General features: G+C 41.4%; 1 protein-coding gene across 1 annotated transcript in view; it reads left to right on the top strand.

Moving 5' to 3' along the window:
- Positions 1-23,321, top strand: part of GALNTL6 (polypeptide N-acetylgalactosaminyltransferase like 6) — a 481,374-nt gene that overhangs the window by 50,399 nt on the left and 407,654 nt on the right. The window lies entirely within an intron of this gene.

Below are 23,321 nucleotides of genomic sequence, written 5' to 3'. Positions count from 1 at the left end.
ATTAGGTGCACTAGGCATGAGCTTTGGAGGCACCTGGAGCTTTAATGCATAATCTGCTTCTGCTGTGGTTGGCCAGCAGGAACATCTAATGCAGCATTATGCGACCCTGTACCCCAGTCCTGACCGCAGTCAAATCAGGGGTTTGGAATGTAAGCAGTTTTGAGTATATGTGTCAAGGTAGGAAGACTACTTGCTCTCTTCCTGGTAGGGCAGGGCAAACACATAGGGGAAGTAGATGGGAAGGCAAATTCATAGTTGCATGTTTTCCTGCCCTATCTGAGTCTGCCAAGTGATGGCTGCCAGGGATGACAAGGTTAAACTCACTTTCCTACTTGTAAATATCTTCTATAAGATCAGTAATTCTACAGCCAAGGTCTAAACCCTAGCAACCAGCAGAGACATTAAATACACATTTATCAAACTCTGCTTTTTTAAGGCTGTTTAATTTACATCACTTTTTTTTCCAAAAGTGAAACACGCTAATTTTGAGAAATGCATGCCGTCATAAAATGTATGGTAATGGGGAAGTAAATATTTCAAGTGCATTGACATTTTAAATGCATGATCACTTCTTCTTTGGAATTTCAAGTTGTATGAGGCTTGAATTAAAACAGACACTACAGTGTCACCACCATAAGAAACTAATGGTATGTCTAGAGTTATTTAGGTGACTAAAAATGTACATTTGTACGATACCCACCTATAAATCGTACAAAACAAAATCTTGCAATGGGAATTTACAAGTTCAGGGTACGATCAGAATATGTGACAGTTACCATAAAATAAAACAAGTTAAGGTTTTGTACAGCATGCTGTATTGTGGCGAATGACAGCCCAGTGTTATCCAATAAAGCTGCAAGGTTTTCTTAAAATGGACTGTGCGTACATAATGGGGAAAAATGTGAAATGCATTCAAAGAAATATCACATTTATAGATAAAGTGCAACTGAAAGACTTGGTGATAAGAACATTGCATCACAATCCAAGTTATACAACCAAATAGTTACATTCGATTTCTGCTTTTCAATGCATTTTAGTCCCTAGAGTACCAGCTACATAGGAGATATGAACCAGCATAGTTGCCCAGCTATGTATCTCCTACATAACAACTCTAAGCCCTGTGGTGAACAATTGCAGAAAGATCAGGTTAAGACCTCAATTGAGCTTCAAGCTGCCTCGACTTTAGGGCCAGAGGATCAAGTGTTTCTTCCTCTAACAAGTACAACATTGAAACATATATGAAGCCTTTATAGTCTTGGCAGGCTAGAACATTTTTCCCTAGATCAATTTTTGGAGCTTTGCTATAGTTACAGTTTAGGTGGCAATCAAGCTACCTCCAATGTGAAGGCAGAGATTGGACTTTAATTTTATTTATTTTGTGTTGTTAAAAAGGCAGCTGTTCATCCTATAACCGATCTACAGCCTCCACATTTTCAAGCAAACACCCAGCTTTCATGTGTGTATTTACAGCTCAAGAACCAATTGGCAGCCCCCCCTGAGCAAAAACCCAAGACTGCTACAAACCTGGCACTTTAGCCATTTTGGGTTAGCTATCCACCAGTTGCAAAAGAGTTGTGGTATGACTTGTTGAGTTGTGTTAAATTTTTTCTAATTTTATTTTGAAAAAGGAAAATACCTAAAGATCCATAAAGATACATAAAGTATGCAACATAACTGAAAAATATAAAATGAATTCTAACATAATTGATTTAATAGTTACAAAAAAACTTACATAGGGTTCCTCTATTATTCAACTAAAGTATTTGGAAAACAATTGTATAATCCAAGGTTGCTGTTAAACTTTTTTTTTTTAACCCAGCTTTTTCTGGATTTGTTGTATTCAGTCTTCTTCATCTGTTTGTTCTTTCTCTTTCTTTATCTAAATTGTTCTGTTTGACCTTTTATTTAAGGATTTTTTGTTGAGAAGATTTTCTTTTAACAAGTATTCTTCTAATAAAAGCTAGTAATCACAAAGTAAAATGTAGAATGTATAGTGAAGGAAACAGAACGGTATAGTGAAAGAAAATAGACTCAGTTTGTGGCCCTGACCTTAAGCTTGGATAGGGGTCCCATTATATGTGCACTTTGAAAAGCTCTGTCCCATTATTATATAACTGCCAGGCAGCTGGGTTCTCAAAACAATCGAGAAGAGGACTTAGGCTACATTACTGATAGAAGATAAGCTTTAATGTCTCTGATGGCTTCCTGCTTTACATAATGTCTGCACATAGGGGACAATTTTCTCTTTCCTTTTTTCCTACTGTAAGACAAGGAAGATAATGGGGTCCCGTATAAAAAATAATCAAATCAAATAAAAGTAGAACTACTTTCTAAAGTGCCGACATTCTGCAATATTTGAACTCTTCTTATGTAGCAAAGACCATCTCTAGCCGTTAAAAGACAAGTTCAGAAAACAAAATTCACAAATGTAAGGGGCCAGCTTTTAAATGACCTTTCATAGCTTTGCCAATGTATAAAATAGCTTTGGATATCTCATACAGTAGATATAGTATAACGTTATGATACAGACTTAAAAAAAATAATTAATGATCAGGAAGTGTTTCTTAAAAAAGAAACCTTCACTTCTAGAATGTGTATCAAGTTTGTTTGAGGGCACATTCCAGCGTTTCAGACAGCAACCTAAACAAAAACTGCTTACTTTGTAAGTACTTTAAACCTTCAGTATGTATATCACTTACCTTGAGTAGAAGTTGCAGCTCCAGAGCTCCAGCATAATGCTTCCAAAGTTTCACACCTTTAACTGGCTACTCGAAGCAGACAGTCACTGGCCAGTAGAAAAGGCATTCACATTGATATTCCCAGGTAATGACTTATCAGCTCTGCTGATTGGCTGAGAGTTTAGTCCCTCCACACCAAGCTCAGTGTAAGCTGCATCCAGCACCAGGTAAGGAGCCACTGTGTGTGTGATATGTGTGTGTGTATGTTACTGGGTTTGTCTGTTTGTGTGACTGCGTGTGTACCCTCTATTAATAGATGGGTTAATTGTCTTAAACTGCTCATGGAAATGGGGGGGATTAATTTTCTGACACTGTTCCTGTCAGAGAATGGAGGGGTTCATGTCTGGCATTGGAGGGGGTTAATTGTCTGGGACGGCTCATGCCTGGTAATGAAGGGGTTAATTGTCTGAGACTGTTCATGTCTGGTAATGACTTTATTTATACTAATAACTTCTATAATATAAAATGTATTTTACGTGTATATAGTAGCGTGTGCGTATGTGAATCAGTGTGTATGTGATACATCTGGTAGGGGCGTTTCTAGTCTCCAGCAACTCTTCAATTATGTCTTTGTCCCCAAACGGCTTGTCTGCAGCATCTTTTGTGCCCAAACAGCTTGTCGGTCCCCAAAACAGCTTGTCTGCACCACCTTTGTGCCCAAATGGCTTGTCTCTGGGCTCAAACAGTTTGTATGTTTAATCTGTGTGCCTAAACACTTTGTCAGTGCCCCCAAATGACTTGCCTGAGCCCTCAAATGGCTTCTCTGAACCACCTTTGCCAATCCTTGTGGTGTGGAGGGAGACCATTTGTTCTGTAAGGGGCCCCAAAACTTCTAACGGCAGCCCTGGGGAGCACACAGCTATGATATGCTAGGAAATTAAAGAATGTTATTGCATTTCAAGAGTCACAAAAATACACATAGTGTTTACTGTCCTCTAATCCATTACTAGCATTATTTTGACTCCACTTTTGCACTCTGTGCATATTTGTTACCCTTTTACTTGTCATTTATAATTTTATTGATTCCTGTTTAGAGATTTTGCTTGATATTTACAGACTCAAACATACTGTATATTTCTACCAAATCCTTCAATACGTCACAAATAACCAATGAAAAGAACAAATGGATAAGCAAGATGCTTATGAGACAGTGTACAGTGCCAACTAGTTGCCTGTAGTGTTGGTTAGACAACTAACATGATGGGACTTCATCGTAACAAAACGTAGCTGTATTTAGATATAAAGGGAAAAAAGCAAATTCTTTTTAGGCAGGCTATCATTGAACGTAATTCGACAAGGGCTTGCCGAGTAGGGGATTAAGTTTACTGGCAGACAGGCACAAGGGTCCAGAGACGGAACAGCAGGAAGCTCCTTTTGTGGTCCTGCTATTGCGTTTGCTAAATTTGGAATCATATTTTGCCTGTTAATAAACCTTGGCTTGCTTGACTACTCTTCTGCCTACTGATTCTGTGGGTGAAGAACTCCTACAGAATGTGCCAATAAAATAAAGGTGGACGTGACCCATCAGTGACTGATTGGTGGAAGTTCATGGAAGTTGTAGTCCACAAAAGCATGAGTTGTGTGTATGTGAGCAGTATAATTTCTGTTCATGTGCTTGCTGTGAGGACTGTGAGTCTGTTGGACTGAACATTTAATTTATTTATGCATCAAACTAAACATATCTATGATTGGATGGAATTGTTATTTATAAAAACCCTCTTCTACGCAACTGAGTTCAACACACCTGCTCCAGGGCTATCTCTTAAAAGCAAAAAGACAATGTTAAGAATTAGAAATTACTGGTACAAATATGAAATATAAATTACTATCCTAGAACGCTCATTAACACTTAGTTTTTTTTTTTTAATTATATGAACTTACCAATACCAGTAGATAATAATTTTTTATAAAGCACTGTATATTTTTGATTTTGAAAACCACAGGGCTTTGATATGCCAAATACCAGTGCATTAAATGTACAGTTGAAAAGTATTGATTCACAAGTTAATCTGACAAGAACACAAGGAAAACATGTTACATGGCAGGTGGTACAAGAGAGAGATCACTTTTCAGATTTGACATTTTCCCTTTTACGATTAGCATGAGAACACAACAGCCAATATATTAGAACATGAGTGTGTTTTAACTGTTTGTTTCCCTGTTCTCTATTTAAACTGTTTTTGGCCAATGACAAAAACATATAATTGGTAAAATTCAAATTCAGCATGGATTTATACATGAGAAAATAAAGCTCACAGGAATTTAGTGGCCATCCCGATCTTACATATTCAGTATGACTAGAACCCTCTTGTAGCTGGAGAAATAAAACATCTGCCATCTGTTTCCATCAATTAAAGGAAAATATAATTTATCTATAAAAGGCACTCTTTTTAGCCAATCAGTACTGGTTGTGATAATTTTCCATTTAATGATGCTGATTTCTTTTATCACAAGAAAAAAAACCATACAAAGAACTTATTAGGCACTATTGGCTCACTTGTAAATCCTTGAATCGGAAATTAGAAGCTTTTTATGGCAGCATATGTGAAGCTTTCAGGGCGTCTCTTAATCATTTGTTAGCAGCTGTTGTAATGTTATACTATCAGGCTGTAAATAATTGAGAGGCTTCAGGAAGCCACTGTGAATCAGCCAAAATTTGCTTTTGCAGAAAAAAAATCTAAAAAAAAACAAATGTCATTGATACATAAATAAACCAGGTGCGACTTTCCTAAAAAAGGATGGAGATACAGAACTTCACGCAAATGTGCAATGCGTATGTCATATTGTAAAAGGAACAGAGACATTTGTTTAAACACCATGGGACTGCATGGGCCTCAGAGCTATCAGACCAACTGTGAATTAAATGAGATCCCTGAAAGAGCTTTGCTTTATGAGTGAGATTGTAGCGTGTAAGAAAACTCCAAAACGTATGAAACAAATTGTCAACTGAGAAAGTAGGCCTGATGGAAATATACAGCAGTTGAAAAAAAGAGAAATGTAATATTTTGAAGAAGAATACTTAAAAAAATAAGTGTAATTCCAGCCCTGTTATGGTCTTTGGTCCAATGGACATGTAGCTGGGTGGATTCCACAGTGGAATCAACATTTGATATTTAAGAGGTCAAAGTTAGTTTGTGGACATATAAACAAGCTGGAATTAAGTGTGAAATGTGTTTTACACTTGATACGATATTTATCGGCTATGATTTCTATATACTGAGCTTTTATTTAAAATTAATCAAAATAAAAATATAAATTTTAAACAAAAGGTTTAAATGTATTCCTTAAATGGAAACAGTACAACCTAAAGCCAAAATAGGGTTTGACTGCTGCTAACAATTTCTAATTAAACACAGAGACCCGATTCCAAATTAGTATCATTACCACTTTGACAGCTTAGATATATTATCTATATAATATTAAAGGTCCAACTTCCTTTTAGGTACTTTTAGGTTTTTTTTTTTTTCAGAAAAAATATCTGACATAGCAAGCATTTGGTATATTCCTTTCTTCATCAGCTTTAATTGGTGACATCAAAAGAGATTTTTACATCTCTGTACAAAGAATACTGAGAAATAATGCTTAGTTAATTTGACTGTTGCCACTGCACATGTTACTATAATTATCAATGGTATCCAGTGATATTATTATGTACAGTGCCCATTAGTGAAGCAGTAATGCATGGGAAAACGCGTTGTAAAGGTGCTTTATGTAGCATGCAGTTGAAGCTCATCTATTAAACTTTTCAATCTCATAAAAAGTGAAGACCTTCTGCTCACTTATAGCCTAAATAATTAAAGTTGTCATAAAAAGTCATGCAATTAACTCTTAAAGTGCCATAAAGGTGAGCCGCAATTTTCTCTGCATTTAAACTCCCTTTGGCATTGCAAGTGGTAATCTTCTTTTAGAATTTAATATTTTCATCTCTCATAAATCATTTTATTATTTCATGTTAAATCCCAAGTAATAAGAATAATGCATGAAATGGACCTCGGTTCATTCCAGCTTAGTGATTTAAGATGAGCATGTTTTTGCTTTAAGACATACTATATAATATACGGTAATATAGGCTGCATGTTGGAATTGACCATTGAATTGGTTTATTTCAAGTGACACTTGAATGACTATGCTATTTGGGTTCAGAAGAATTTTAATTATATGAGACATTTAAGGTATGTATTGGAACCAGTGTTATAAGAAACTGGGATAATTAACAGATGTGTGGTGTGAGATGCACAACTGGACCCTACATAACTGTACAGTTGAACTTGAGACTACTTAAGGGGGAATGAAAGGACGAGGAGAAATCAAAGTAATGAAACAAGGTGGGTTGGGTGAAGTAGTGGTTCAGTAATCCGAGCATGTGTGATAAAATAGTCCAACTGAGGTTGAACACTTTTTCTTTCTTGTAAGATGCATGCAGCCAGATGGTAAGTTGCATAGGAGCCTGGCAGGGCTGGTGCAAGGATTTTTGATGCCCCATTGGCTCATTCACCTGTATTCCCTTTGTGCCACACTGTTGGGGTAGTCATGTTAGTGCATCATACACATGACCGCCCCCCCCCAACGCCTAAGTGTCCAGCTTCCTCCAGCCTCCAGCCTCCTTCAGTACAATATGCACGACCTGGAAGCAGAAGGAATTGTATTTATTAAAAGCAGCCACCCAGATGGGCTGCAGAAGACGTTCTAGGCATTCATACAGAACAGCACATCTCTCTGCTCTGTCTCAGCCCACAACAGCCTCCGTGAGGGCAGGCCTTAGGTTTTGAGATGTCCTGTGCAGGCCACTACTGGGAGGCTCCCCTCTGCCATAACCCTCAGACTCCCCTTGTGCCATCTTTCCCTGCCTTACACTTCTCTTTTCCCATGTAGTTCAAGTATAGATCAAATAAACAACAAATGGAATCACAGCATTGGAGCTATAGACCAACTGAATAAGATGTACAAACCCTGTATTTGCAGGTATAGTGTAAATAAATTACAAGAGCTGGCAAAGCACATGCAGAAGAGAAAATTGACCAGTCAGTAAAAAGGGACATGAAATGTTTTTAGATACATAAATGAAAAAAGGAAAATAACAGGGATTAGTTAGGAAGGAAGGCATGTAGAAGAGGATAAAGGTCTAGCTGACTGCCTCAATGAATATGTTGTTCAGTTTTAGAGATGAGTTTATAGAGGAAGAAGATCTAGTTTAGCTGTCTAAAATAAAGCCAAATAAGTCAATTGATGGAAAACAACCCAAATTATTAACAGATTAGTGGTGGACTAGCAAAACAGGATTTATTTAACCAATCATTGTTAACAGGAGTAGTACAAGAAGATTGGAAATTACCAAATGCTGTGCCCATACACAAGAAAGGCAGGATCATTCGGGCAACTACAGGCCTGTGAGTCTTACATCAGTAGTGGGGGAATTAGAGGATACCATTGTTGAGCATCTAAAATCACAAGGGTATCAAGATTTTAAAAAAACCCCTGGGTTTACTTCAGGATCATGCCAGACTAATCTTATTGATTTTTTTGATTGGGTGACTTAAAACATTAATCAAAGTGGTACAGCTGACATGCTGTAAGGATTGAAGAGAGAGAGGAGTCCAGTATGCAGGTAGAATACGCCAGGTGAAAAATCCACAGGTACTGAAAATAGCAGTGTCTGTATACAAAGCCGGGGTCAGGTTCACAGGAGATCAGGAGAGCCGTTAAGTAGACCAGGGTCGGTACACAGGAGATCAGGAGAGCCGTTAAGTAGACCAGGGTCGGTACACAGGAGATCAGGAGAGCCGTTAAGTAGACCAGGGTCGGTACACAGGAGATCAGGAGAGCCGTTAAGTAGACCAGGGTCGGTACACAGGAGATCAGGAGAGCCGTTAAGTAGACCAGGGTCGGGACAATAGAAAGCAGACACGTCAAAGGAATAGCCAGGATCATACACGGGAATCATCAAAAAGAAGCTAGCAACGCAATACACGGCACAATAACTGAGCACTGAGCTTTGCTCAGTGCTGGGTTTTAAATCTCCCGCTCTGGGCATACTCCGCCCCCGAGCGTGACGTCATTCAGGCGCGTTCCCCGGCGTCTCCACTCGGGGACGCATAAAGCTTGTTGGAGGCGCGCGCGCGCGCCTCTAGAGACAGACACACCGGCTGCCGTCTCAGAGAGAGAAGCGTCGCGGGATCCAATACCCGCGGCTAACGGGTATTCGGGTGAGTGGCTACGTTGGGGTCCGGGACCCGGACCCGGACCCTGACACATGCACACATAGAAGACTTATCATTAAACTGCAATCTCTGAGTTTAGATCCTAATGTTGTTGAATGGATTAGGGAGTGGCTGAGTGACAGACAACAGAGGGTTGTAGTCAATGGCGTATATTCAGAACAAGGTCTTGTTATCAGTGGGGTACCTCAGGGATCTGTATTCTCTCTTTAATATTTTCATTAGTGATATTGCAGAAGCTCTTGATGGTAAAGAATATCTTTTTGCTGATGACATAGAGATTTTCCCCAGCCCATAGTACGTGCTATTATTGTTTAGTTGAAATGTCTAGTAGTAGCAACACCTCAGCCACAAAGTGGTAGACCATGCACACCAGTAGAGCAGGGCTGCTGAGTGCTGAATACTGTAGTGCGTAAAAATCACCTGTCCTCTATAGTATCACTCACTACAGAGTTCTAAACTGCCTCTGGAAGCAACATCAGCACAAGCACTGTGTGTCAGGAGCTTTGTGAAATGGGGTTCCATGGCTGAGCAGCTGCACACAAGTGAAGATTACCAAGCGTCGCCTGGAGTGGTGTAAAGCACACCACCACTGGACTCTGGAGCAGTGGAAATGTATTCTCTGTAGTGAACAAGCTTCTCCTTTTGGAGGTCTGATGGACAAATCTAGGTTTGGCAGATGACCTGGGGGGGAGAAGGCTGGCCCATGTGGTCAAATTCGACAGACGAATTACTGTAGCTCAAATTGCTGAAAACATTTCTAAAAGAAAGGTGTAGAATACACAGTTACGTATGAGCATACCTGGGAACTTCTGAGCTCCGGTGCTTCAACTGGAGATCTCCGGTCCACTGTCCACTGCCAAAAGCATCTACAATAGGCACATGAGCATTATAACTGGAGAAATGAAAGAAAGTGACCCGGTCTGATGAATCACGTTTTCTTTTACATCATGTGGATGGCCAGGTGCGTGTGCGTCGCTAACCTGGAGAACACATGGCGCCAGGATGCATCCATGGAGGCTCCACCTCGCAACTTACAGGACTTGCTGCTAACGTCTTGGTGTCAGATACCACAGCACTCCTTCAGAGGTCTAGTGGAGTCCTCAACAAGTCAGGGCTGTTTTGGGGGCAAAGGGGGGACCTACACAATTTGAGGCAATGTTATGGCAAGCAACCTTCTCTAACATGTACATTTTTTATTTTATTTTTTGTCAGTTTTTCTACTTTATTTATTTTTTTTAAAAAAACAACTTTAAATTATCCTGAGACTCGGTAGAAAACAATAATATGTTAAAAAGCCTTAGAGAAAACATGTTGCGAAGGTAAATTAGAAGTAGCCTAAACTCTGAGATGCTTTTTTCAAATTATTAAACCTTTTTTTTCTATAAAAAAAAGCAGAACCTTGTTTACTCCGACCATTTCATTATTAAACCATGTACCAATTTTATGTGATTGCAGCTGCGTGTTTAATTTTTGGGAGTACCAGGAATTAGGTTTTAAATCATGGAAATTCTCTTAATTAGATTCTAAGTACATTGCAGCTAAAGTTATTTTTGGAGACAAAACCTGTAAGCTGGGGACACTGGGTCACACAGTAGTCTAAGTATATTTGTCTAGACCAAGGATACTGAATGGTTATAGATATTTAGATAAATGGAATGACTTTGCTTATGGTAAGCCAAGAGTGCCAGAAATGTTCCACCGTACATTGAGGCCAGACAGACTTCCAAAGATTGTTTCTGTGGTGCCCGACAGCAGCCTTAACAGTACAGCATTTACCAATCTAAAATGCGGTCATGGGAATCTGGGCATGCTTAAAAAGAATTAAACTGTATCAAAAATGTCCAGAGTTTCCACGGCACTGTAGAGACATGCAAATAAGGACATCAGGACACATGATCTTAACCTACTTTCATTATTTTGTGGGCAAATCGGGATTAATTTTTTTTTTTTAGGTATTCCCATATTTATGAACTATATTTTACTTTGCTGTACTCTGGATGGTATATGACGTCTTACTTTTCTGCTCTATATATGTATAGCAAATGTTCTAGGTTTCAACTGCTACACTGTTTTCACCTTAATGTTTACCTACCAACCATACTGTATGGCTTACTGGCCCGCAGTTTATTCTATGTTTATCTTCATTGACATTTTTCCATTTTTTTCCCTAGTCTTTTTAAAACTACCGCTACTGCAGACAGTGACTGGTAAAAACAACTTTCTACACTTTTAGGCACCTCTGATGAATTCTGGCACCACTGACTTATCAGTTCTCAATTCTGAGAGCTCCAGTGGATCTCATCTTCAGTAAACAGAATTATGTCATAAGATTATGTGTAGTGCTTCTTTCCGCCTCATCAGATATGAATGTCTATCCTCAGCCTTCTATGTCAGCTTGTAGTACCAGCAAGCAGTTTCTGTCACCTTGATAACAACTGCCAAATCTTTCAACTACTAAATTACCCTGTCTCTCTCTTTTTAGAGCTGTCTTGACAAAAAACAATCTGTTGATTTTTAAAATCACTTTTTATTATAATGTTTCTGCCAACATTATACTTGCCAGTAATCGTGACTTGGCTTGAAGGGTCCTGACAATCAGGCTTATGTTTCAACTTCCAGCCGTCCCTACTCTCAGACCTGCTGTCAACCATACCTATGACCCTGAGACTCTTAACCCATTAAGATTCCACATAGTAACTCACCAAATATGTTAACCAAATGGCTCTTATCATAGAAACCTTGACGTCATTAATGTAAAGAAACACTAATTGAGTCACTTGCATTCACGCAGGATATCCACCATAACATACTATAATAAACGCACCCGTTGGGAGTCTTATATGTAATGACATTATTATTATTATTATTATTATCTTTTATTTATATAGCGCCAACAGTTTACGCAGACATATAAGCACAATAAGAAGGAGTCAGTTCCAGACTGTGTGACCCCAAGAATCTGCCCTTTCACCCCGAGATCCTGAGACCCATTTGATTTCCGAGGTATGGTTGTCCACTGTATTTTACAATGCAATTTCTATACATTTATCTCAGGAATGCAAAGTATTTCATTGGCACAACATTATGTAGTGGCAAACATGGTACATATTGTGGGTATTGTGTAGCGATCTCATGCTCAGGTGGAAAGCAGAAAACTTGGTAGAATTAATATTCTGTTCCCAAGAATTAATTAATCTCAGTCCAATGTGTGTTTTCAATTTCTAAAGGTTCCTCTCTTTTACGTAAAGTGTAGCCTTATGATCTGAAATCTGCTATGCTCTATATACTGTTACTAGATAGCACAAGATTTAAAAAAAAAATCTGAAAAATATGTGCCTACAGTTGTGTCTCATAAGTTATGAATAAGGTGAAATGATTAAATAATTATTACTGGAAATGATTTGGCCATCCAACAGCACTAGGAATAACGTTTCTATTGTTGCATTTAGTTATAAGGCTGACATTTAGCAAAGAAAGTGGAATGGCGCCTTAAATAAGAAAACAAAAAATAAAACATTGCCAGCGCCAACTGCACAGAAATATTTATCATAGTACATTATATATAATTAGTTCTAGTCGATTACTGCAGTAGTAAATTATGCCTTTAGTAGTAATCCCAGTGGACATAAAGTACCATAATAATTAAATAAACAAGGGGAATTAATGTATACAGAAATAAATTAGGTTGAAGGAGAATTATTTAATGATTGTATTCCATTAAAAAAAATGTATACATTTTTATTTTGCCTTGTTTTAATAAGAATCTATATTTTATGGCAGTTAGCTGCCAAGATGGAACAGATTGATTTATTTTTAAGAATTAATAGGTTCATTTTCATGTGTCATAGTCATATTGGTAAATATGTTTTGGCATGTGACAGTAGCGCCTTTCTTGTGTGCTTCTGCTCACGGTTCACAACATGCCTAATCCTTACAAAGGGATTTTTTTCACTGCTGTCAAGAAATAAAGAAATATTCAAGCTATTGTATATTCACAATGCAGACATTCAAAAGCCTAATTATTCTGTAATTTAATCAAGATTATACAGTGGAATTTCATATGCAAACTAATACAGATAATTTTGAAGTTGTTTGATTATATGAGCAACTTGATCTCATGAATATTTATATATTGTGGCACAAACTTAAATTGTGTATTGACATAATGACAGTTAGACATGCTTTAATCAAGAGTTTGTAATAAAATGCACATTAATTATTAGAGGATGAACTTGAAAATGCTGCCCTGAAGCTTCCATTTCACCTACTTTATTGGCGCTGTGATCAATAAATTACAATATTATATATATATAATCCAAAGTAACCTTGCACACAGTCTAAAGGTTATAGATACTAGACTTGCGCATTCGTCTTCGGGCGAACATGAAAACGAGCACGAAGAGGCCGTTTTTTTGTTCGTTCCGAAGACACGCCGAAGAGAATACAGTGCCGGCAAAACGTAGGAGAAGACGAAGACTCACAACCACGAAGAATCGAAGATTCTTCGTGATCGTCTTCGTTTTTGCCGCGCAGCCGCCAAAATTTCAAACAGGAGTGAGCTGATCTCGTCTGTCCAATCAGCTCACTCTTGTGACGTCACGCTAAGGGTCTCGTCCAATGCCTGTGCTGCTGTTTTTTGAATTCTGAAGGCGCCTTTATAAGACCAGAGCTTGCCTGAGAGATCCATTCATTTTTCGCTGTGACTGCTTTGGCAACACTGCTGTGCTGCATCCGAGCGTTACAGAGAGATTGTTCTGTTCTGTGTGAGACTGGTAAGCCTTAGCCTGCCATTTCTCACAGTGTACTTCATCCTCACTTCAGTGCTACTTAATATAATTAATAATAATAATTTGATTAATTTAATTTTTTTTATTTAATTTGTCATCAACTCTAGTGTAAGTGCTGTTGAGTTGACAGTGCACCCAGTGCCTCAGTGGCACTTGGGTGCCCTTGCCCTGGGCTGGCACTAGTGGCTATTGCCTGTCCTGCTTAAATAAATTAAATAGAATTTATAAATAATAATTTAATAGAATCTATAATTTAATAGTTCATTATTATATATATATATATATATTTGTCAGTCATATATATATATATTCTATAGTATACTAGTGTAGCGTGTACTGTAGACATTCATCTACTAGTGTCTAATTTAAAATCAGTAATATTAATTAATATAATTAATAATTGAATTCATTATAAAATTATATATATATTTGTCAGTTATAGTTAGTAATAGTATACTAGTGTAGAGTGTACTGTAGACATTCAAGACATCTACTAGTGTCTAATCTAAAATCAGTAATATCAATAATTCTATAATTCTTTCTTGTCTTAATAGTTAATTAAATTAGCTATAAATAAAAGTAATAATATTAATTAATTACTACTAGCGTATAGTTCAGCTAATCTTATTAGTACTGGTGCTGCAGCTCTATAGTTTGTGCTTTGTTTTAGCAACAGTAAGAGACCAAGTCAATTTTTCTTAATTAATCTTTCATTTTATTTCATTTGTTTTGCTCACCTCAGTCCATCAGTGAAGTGAACTTGTTGGGCTAGTGAGTGCAGCCGCATAAGTGCTGTGGTTTTTTTTGATCAGCAAGCAGTGACGTTAACTGTTTTGCAAAGATTTTCTCATTTATTTTACATTTTATTTCAATTTTATTAAAAGTACCCTTAGTGTTTTGCTCACCTCAGTCCATCAGTGAAGTGAACTTGTTGGGCTAGTGAGTGCAGCAAGCAGTGAAGATAACTGTTTTGCTGTGACATTTTATTTTATTTCTAATTCTTTTCAAGAAAAATTGACTGTGACGAGCTGTACTAAGCAAAGCTTCAAGCTACTAGCTGTAGTACTAAAATAATTCTAATCTTCTTTAATCTTAATCTATAATATATTATAAATAATAATATTCTAATTCATAATCTATAATATAAGTAATTCTAATTCTAAATTCTAATTCATAATCTATATTCTTCTATCTATAATACATAATATATAAGTAAATTATTTCTAATCTATTAATATTATATAACTTAATATTAATTAATAAATCATATACTGAATCTGATTTAACCTCACTTTAGCTTAGTGGGTTTGAGAGCGTCTGCCTAGAGGTAGACTTATAGTAAGGAAATATAGCTTTAGGCTAGCATAGTAGTAGGCTAAGCTCTTAGGCCCGTGTAAATTCAAATTAAAAATAAAATACTGCTAGTTATTAAATAGTTAATCTTGAGTTAATAATTTAAATAACTTTAGGATTTTGGCAGATTGCACACAGCACAGTGCAGTAGTGCATAGTTTTACTTTAAAGCAGTAGCACTGAAGAGAACTTCCTCTAATTTTTTTGTCTTTAATTCGTTTTTCCTTTTTTTTATTTTTATTTTTTTATTTTTTTTTTATAGTTTTTTAAACACTACACTACACTACACTACACTACACACACAACACAAAATTTGAAATGGATCCTCCTTTTGGGACTAAGGAGGGACAAGCTCCATCTACCACCACCACCACCACCAGCACCACCACCAGCACCACCACCAGTTCTAAGATGCAGCCTTTGCGTCAGTCTAGTCGGCCAAGTAGGCCAAGCTCTCGCTTATCATTTGGGGAAGCATTGCTTGAAGGATCATCAAGTAAAGGAAAGGCACCAAAAGCAGGCAGTAGTAGTGCGGCTAGGCCCACAAGCTCTATGGTTTTTTACGGAAAGCCTAAAGCACCAGAAGCACGTTCAAAGTTAAAGGGTAGCACAAGTAGTACCAGCCCAGTGACTAAAAAGAAGTGCCTTTTGCCCCAAGCAGCATCTTCCCCATCCACCAGCAGCATGCAAGGTACCAAGCAGAGCCAAATTAGCAGCAAGACTCAGAGGGGTCCCAAACCAAAGCGATCTCATTCCTTTGTAGGGAAAACCACCACCACCCCCACCTCTACCACCACTAGTGCTGCGCCTACTGTTCCCACTGGTACCGCCACGCCATGTCCTCCTAGTACCTCTAGCAAGCCACCAAGTCCTTACAAAATTTTTGTAAAGACAGTTAGAGAGAGGGCTACACATAGTGGAACTCCACCTAGCGAGGTAGCAGAGGAGCCTGAGACTGAGAGGCCAAGTGCAGAGTCTATTCTTCCTGCTCGCACTACTACTAGTCACGAGTCTCACGACGATATCAGTCTTAGCTCCAGCCTAGCAGGAATTCCATTCGATCTGGCTAATGAAGAGCTAGACTATGAGCCAGAGGAAGTAGAGGAGATGAGTGGTCAGGAATCAGATTCCTCAGGGAGCAGTGTCCAAATGACTAGTGCACAATTTTCCCCTGAGCCTCCACCTTCTCCGCTACGATCATCACCATCACCAGCAGCAGCAGCAAAACCTAGCAAATCTAAAGCAATTAGCAGTCCCACTATGGCCAGTACTGTTACCACCAGTCCCACCACCACTAGTTCTGCCTCTGTTCATCCACCCCGAGCAGTAAGAGCAGCACCCAAGGCACACTCCAAGGCTATGCGCGCCCCAATTTGGGAGCACTTTGAAAATGTTGAAGAAGGGCGCTATGGAAAGTGCAAACATTGTGGGAAGCTAATAAGCAGAGGGAAAGTGTCTGGCCATTTTTCCAGTGCTAGCATGAAGCATCACCTCAGCACTCAACACACTATTGGGGAAAGATGCAGAGGTAAAACTTAGTGCAGGCAGCATAGCTGGTGGCCGTGGAAAAACCCCAACAGCTTCTTCTTCTGAGCCAATAGCAGCAGCAGCAGCAGCAGCAGCAACTAGTGCTGGCAGCCAGAGACCAAGGCAGGTTGGAGCACTGCATGTACAGCCCACCCTGGAACAATTTGTGGCATTCCAATCCAAAAGGTCAATGCCCAAACAGCAGGCCAATAAAGTAACCCGACTGATTGGTCAGTTCATTGCTGTTGGAGGGGCATCCTTCTCTATGATCGAAGGGGAGCCTTTCAAACAATTGATGGCGGCTGTGGCTCCACAATATACAGTTCCGTCACGTTCCACTTTCAGCAGGAACATTGTCCCCTCATTGTATCGGTCCTGTGTTGCAGCAGTGAAAGAGGAGCTTTCCAAGGCTGCTGGTCAGTCTGTTCATTTCACTACAGATTTGTGGAGTGCACCTAGCGGCCAGCATGCCTTTCTTTCTTTGACAGCACACTGGTGGCAGCCCGGTGTGTCTAAGGAAGCTGCTGCAGCAGGCTACCGATCTTTCCTTCTCCATGCAGAAGTGATGGATGAAAAGCACACTTCCCAAAACATTCTGCATGCGATGAGGAAAATGTTTAGCCTTTGGGTGGGAGCAGAGGCGGGCACCAATGTTGAAGTTGGTTTTGTGGTAACTGACGGAGGTGCCAATATGGTGAAAGCGCTGCGAGATGGTCATAATGTTGGTGTGCGCTGTGCAGCCCACATCATCCATCTTGTAGTGAAGGCAGCAATGTCAGAAGGAACTAATGTGGCAGCAGTAGTTCTGTCCCGCTGCAGAAAGATCGCTGGGCACTTTCACCATAGTGTTAAGGCTAGCCAACTTTTGAGGGAAGAGCAAGAGAGGTCAGGTCTTCCCGTACACTGCCTACGTCAGGATGTCAGCACACGGTGGAACTCCACGTTAGACATGCTCGAGAGGATTTTGGAGCAGCAGAGGGCAATCCATAATCTTGCCTCAGAGCACAATATTGGGATTACCTCTCCATTGAATAGGGAGGATTGGACAGTGATCGCCCAGCTAGTGGCAGTCCTTAAACCATTCAGGGATGCCACAGAAAATTTAAGCTCAAACACTGCCAGTCTGGCCCAGGTAATCCCAGTGTTCTCCCATCTAGGCAGCAAGATGGATGTGTTCCTTGGAAACCGTGAGGCTGTTCAAGGTGGCACTCTACATCCTGACGTAGCAGCCATAGTCAGGAAGCTGAAGGATCTGCTAAAAGTACACCTTCGCAAACGAATGGAAGAGAGTCCCAAAATGATGCTAGCGTGCCTTTGCGATCCAAGAATTAAGGGAAAGCTAGCTTTGAAATTTAATGTTCTCAGTAGCTACCGGGAGCAATTGGTCAACAAGGTGCGTGACTGGCAGCGTAAAATGGGAATGCTGTCCGAGGAGGGAGAGGTGCAGGAGGAGGAAGAGATGATGTGGTCTGCTACTCCTAGCAGCAGCATCAGCAGCAGTGCCACAAGCAGTACAACACAGCTGAGTGGAGCAGCTGCGTTTTGGGAATAGGCACTTGGGAGTATAGTTGGACCATCTGACAGAGCTAGCAGCAGAAAGGAGAGTAGTGCTGCTGAAATGGTCAAACTTTACCTCTGTGAAGTTCCTTCTGCGCCTAATGTTGATCCTCTTAGCTACTGGGATGAAAAGAAGAGTGTGTGGCCTGCACTCTCATGGGTTGCGCAGCAGCTACTATCATGTCCGCCAACCACTGTTCAAAGTGAGCGCTTGTTTTCTATGACTGGAAACATACTGAGTCCACAGCGCTCACGCATGGCACCTCATCTGATGGAGCAGATTGCCTTCCTTAAATTCAATCTGCCCAAGTTGGGTTACCCAGCTCTTAGCTTGGAAAGTTAATTTTTTTTATCTGTAATGTTTAAGGTAGTTTCTCCCCCTGGTTGCACGTGTTTGCGGTGTGGCAACGTCTGCTACCTCCGCCGGTGTAGCCAATTTACGCTAGGGCCTAGTGTCTGAGTTCTGGAAGTCCGCTCCCAAACGCCATGGACTGACAGACTTTCATGCTTTGCCCTGGGGTGAAACAGGTGAGCGGGTCGTCAATTGCCCACTCATTCACCTTTTTCCTTTTCCAACGGTGCTGCTGGTGGTGGTGCCAGCATCTTTTGCCAGTTCGCTTCCTGGCTGAAATCATGCCTCAAATGTCCCTAATGGAGAGGGTAGTTTCTCCCCCTGGTTGCACTTGCTGCGGTGTGGCAATGCCTGCTACCTCCGCCGGTGTAGCTAATTTACGCTAGGGCCTAGTGTCTGAGTTCTGGAAGTCTGCTCCCAAACGCCAAGGACTGACAGTCTTTGGATGCTTTGCCCTGGGGTGAAACAGGTGAGCGGGTCGTCAATTGCCCAGTCATTCACCTTTTTCCTTTTCCAACGGTGCTGCTGGTGGTGGTGCCAGCATCTTTTGCCAGTTCACTTCCTGGCTGAAATCATGCCTCAAATGTCCCTAATGGAGAGGGTAGTTTCTCCCCCTGGTTGCACTTGCTGCGGTGTGGCAATGCCTGCTACCTCCGCCGGTGTAGCTAATTTACGCTAGGGCCTAGTGTCTGAGTTCTGGAAGTCTGCTCCCAAACGCCAAGGACTGACAGTCTTTGGATGCTTTGCCCTGGGGTGAAACAGGTGAGCTGGTCGTCAATTGCCCACTCATTCGCCTTTTCCAATGCTGCTGCTGCTGGTGGTGGTGCCAGCGTCTCTTCTCTGCCAGTTCGCTTCCTGGCTAGTGTCATGCCTTAAATGTCCCTAATGGAGAGGGTAGTTTCTCCCCCCCTGGTTGCACTTGCTGCGGTGTGGCAACGCCTGCTACCTCCGCCAATGTAGCCAGCTTACGCTAGGGCCTAGTGTCTGAGCTCTGGAAGTCTGCTGCCAAACGTCTAAGACTGACAGTGTTTGGATGCTTTGCTCTGGGGTGGAACAGGTGAGCGGGTTGCCAATTGCCCACTCATTCGCCTTTCCCAATTCTGCTGCTGCTGCTGCTGCTGGTGGTGGTGCCAGCGTCTCTTCTCTGCCAGTTCGCTTCCTGGCTAGTGTCATGCCTCAAATGTCCCTTATGGTAAGGGCAGTTTCTCCCCCCTGGTTGCACTTGCTGCGGTGTGGCAACGCCTGCTACCTCCGCCAATGTAGCCAGCTTACGCTAGGGCCTTGTGTCTGAGCTCTGGAAGTCCGCTCCCAAACGCCAAGGACTGACAGTGTTTGGATGCTTTGCTCTGGGGTGGAACAGGTGAGTGGGTCGCCAATTGCCCACTCATTCGCCTTTCCCAATTCTGCTGCAGCTGCTGGTGGTGGTGCCAGCGTCTCTTCTCTGCCAGTTCGCTTCCTGGCTAGTGTCATGCCTCAAATGTCCCTTATGGTAAGGGCAGTTTCTCCCCCCTGGTTGCACTTGCTGCGGTGTGGCAACGCCTGCTACCTCCGCCAATGTAGCCAGCTTACGCTAGGGCCTTGTGTCTGAGCTCTGGAAGTCCGCTCCCAAACGCCAAGGACTGACAGTGTTTGGATGCTTTGCTCTGGGGTGGAACAGGTGAGTGGGTCGCCAATTGCCCACTCATTCGCCTTTCCCAATTCTGCTGCTGCTGCTGCTGGTGCCAGTGTCTCTTCAATGCCAGTTCGCTTCCTGGCTAGTGTCATGCCTGAAATGTCCCTAATGGTAAGGGCAGTTTCTCCCCCCTGGCTGCCTCTGTCTGCGGTGTGGCAACGCCTGCTACCTCCGCCGGAGTGGCCAGCTTACGCTAGGGCCTTGTGTCTGAGCTCTGGAAGTCTGCTGCCAAACGTCTAAGACTGACAGTGTTTGGGTGCTTTGCCCTGGGGTGAAACAGGTGAGTGGGTCGCCAATTGCCCACTCATTCGCCTTTCCCAATTCTGCTGCTGCTGCTGCTGGTGGTGGTGCCAGTGTCTCTTCGATGCCAGTTTGCTTCCTGGCTAGTGTCATGAATCAAATGTCCCTAATGGTAAGGGCAGTTTCTCCCCCCTGGCTGCCTCTGTCTGCGGTGTGGCAATGCCTGCTACCTCCGCCGAAGTGGCCAGCTTACGCTAGGGCCTTGTGTCTGAGCTCTGGAAGTCCGCTGCCAAACGTCTAGGACTGACAGTGTTTGGGTGCTTTGCCCTGGGGTGAAACAGGTGAGTGGGTCGCCAATTGCCCACTCATTCGCATTTCCCATTTTTCAATGCTGCTGCTGGTGGTGGTGGTGCCAGCATCTCTTCTCTGCCAGTTCGCTTCCTGGCTAGAGTCATGCCCAAAATGTCCCTAGTGGTAAGGGCAGTTTCTCCCCTCTGGCTGCGTCTGTTTGCGGTGTGGCAACGCCTGCTACCTCCGCCGGAGTGGCCAGCTTACGCTAGGGCCTTGTGTCTGAGCTCTGGAAGTCCGCTGCCAAACGTCTAGGACTGACAGTGTTTGGATGCTTTGCTCTGGGGTGAAACAGGTGAGTGGGTCGCCAATTGCCCACTCATTCGCCTTTTCCATTTCCTTTTCCATTTCCATTTCATTATTTTCCTTCTGATACACAACCAACCAACCAAACATAACACACACAATAACACAAATAACACAGTGACATAACACATAACACACATAACACATATAACACAGTGACAAGTGACAACACACATAACACACATAACACATACACGTACAATGCACAAATCACAAGGACCTTTCCTCTTGTTATTTGTCCTGGCCTTCATTTCTACACTCACTAGCATTAACGGTATAACTCACACTTCATACTATACCATTTTTCCATCCACATACCTGCCAACAGACCCAACTTTTTCAGGGACAGTCCTGCTTTTTTCCAGTCCTGTCCCATCTAATTTAGCTAAACTAGGTATGCAAATACACGTTGGTAGTTATAGCTCGGTAGGTAGCACTAGTATAAAGTACTAAATAATAAATCTAACTTTAAAATACATTTAAATAAACCCCTAATTTTTTTTTAAAAAACCATTAAAATTAAAATTAAATTATTATTTAGACATAATACATCTTTAACCAAAGCAGTGCACTGCTACTAATCTTAAACATAACCGTACATTAACCCTAAGCTATTTTTTATTTCTTGTCCAACATTTTTCCATCCGCATACCTGCCAACACACCCAAGATTTTGGTGGACAGTCCTGCTTTTTTCCAGTCCTGTCCAGTAAAAGTTGGGTTGTTGCAAAGTATGCCATTGTAAATAGGTAGCAAATGTTAGGCATGTATTACAAGTGGTCCAAAATCAATTTAAAAATGTAAAATAATCCCTATTCTTTTATTACACATCTATGGATGTGTGATTGTGTATGATAAACGGAGGCCAAGTTCCTTGGAGCATTTGTCTCTAGGTCATTTTGTGTACAGTACACCTCAGTACGTGTGTGCAACTCTATTGGTCGTTTCGGCAGGGGGCTGGCCTGCCATCAACGAATGAAGTGCGTTCTGCAATTCACTAGTTGATGCCAGACCAGCCCCCTGCCGAAACGACCAATAGAGTTGCACACACGTTCCTTCACGGCAGCTGCTGCTGCTCCGATGTGTTGTTAACCCCGTATTAACCCCTGCTAGGCAACCGGGAAGGAAACGAAGATTAAACGAGCACGAAGAATGTCCGCGAATATTCGCCCGAAGAGAAGACAGGAACGGGCGAATATTCGCGGAATACGAAGGTTTTTTTCCCCCCGAAGACGAGCACGAAGACGAACACGAAGAGCCCCCTGGTGCCCAAGTCTAATAGATATCTGGGTACATCTTCAAACCAATGTCCATATAGGAAAGTAAAAGAGGACATCAAGGATCTCAACTGGAAACAGGAGAAAATGTATTCACACATTGTGGATAATACAATAGAAACTCAATAGTATATATATATATACATATATATATATATATATATATATATACCGTATTTGCTCGATTATAAGACGACCCTGATTATAAGACGACCCCCAAATCTTAATATTAATTTAGGAAAAAAAGAAAAAGCCTGAATATAAGACGACCCTATAGGAAAAAAGTTTTACCAGTAAATGTTAATTCATTTAAACACTTTTTTAATAAAAGCTATGCTTGAGAAAAATATTTTGGTTTTATTTCCTTCTATTTTCCAACCTGCCCCCCAGTTATGCACATCTGCCCCAGAAGTGCCTTATACCCCCTATATGCCACTGTGCCCCATGATATGCCTTTTAACCCTCTAAATGCCACTGTGCCCCATGATATGCCTTTTAACCCTATATGCCACTGTGCCCCATGATATGCCTTTTAACCCTATATGCCACTCTGGCACTTAGAGGGTTAAAAGGCATATTATGGGGAAGAGTGGCATATAGGGAGGTTTAAGGCATTTCAGGAGGCAGAGTGGCATTAAAGGGGTTAAAAGGCATTTCACAGAGCACTCTGCCTCCAAAAATGCCTTACACCCCCCATTTAACACTCCCTCTCTCTCCTCCAAACTTACCGGTGCTTCTGAGTTGGGGGGGGGGCGCATAACACAGGAGGGTCCAGGTCCCCTGCATCTGAGCCCCAGGTGCTTAGTCCGGGCAGCATGTAGAGCTCCACGCGAATCGCGTAGAGCTCTACACGCTGCCCGGACTAAGCACTGGGGACTCAGAAGCACCGGTAAGTTGGAGGGGGGGGGCATAACACAGGAGGATGCAGGTCCCCTGCATCCTCCTGT

This window comes from Spea bombifrons, chromosome 1, assembly GCF_027358695.1.
Source record: "Spea bombifrons isolate aSpeBom1 chromosome 1, aSpeBom1.2.pri, whole genome shotgun sequence".
Classification (NCBI taxonomy): Eukaryota; Metazoa; Chordata; class Amphibia; order Anura; family Pelobatidae; genus Spea; species Spea bombifrons.
Note: the sequence above shows the minus strand (reverse complement) of the source record. Positions and strands in the feature narration are given on the sequence as shown.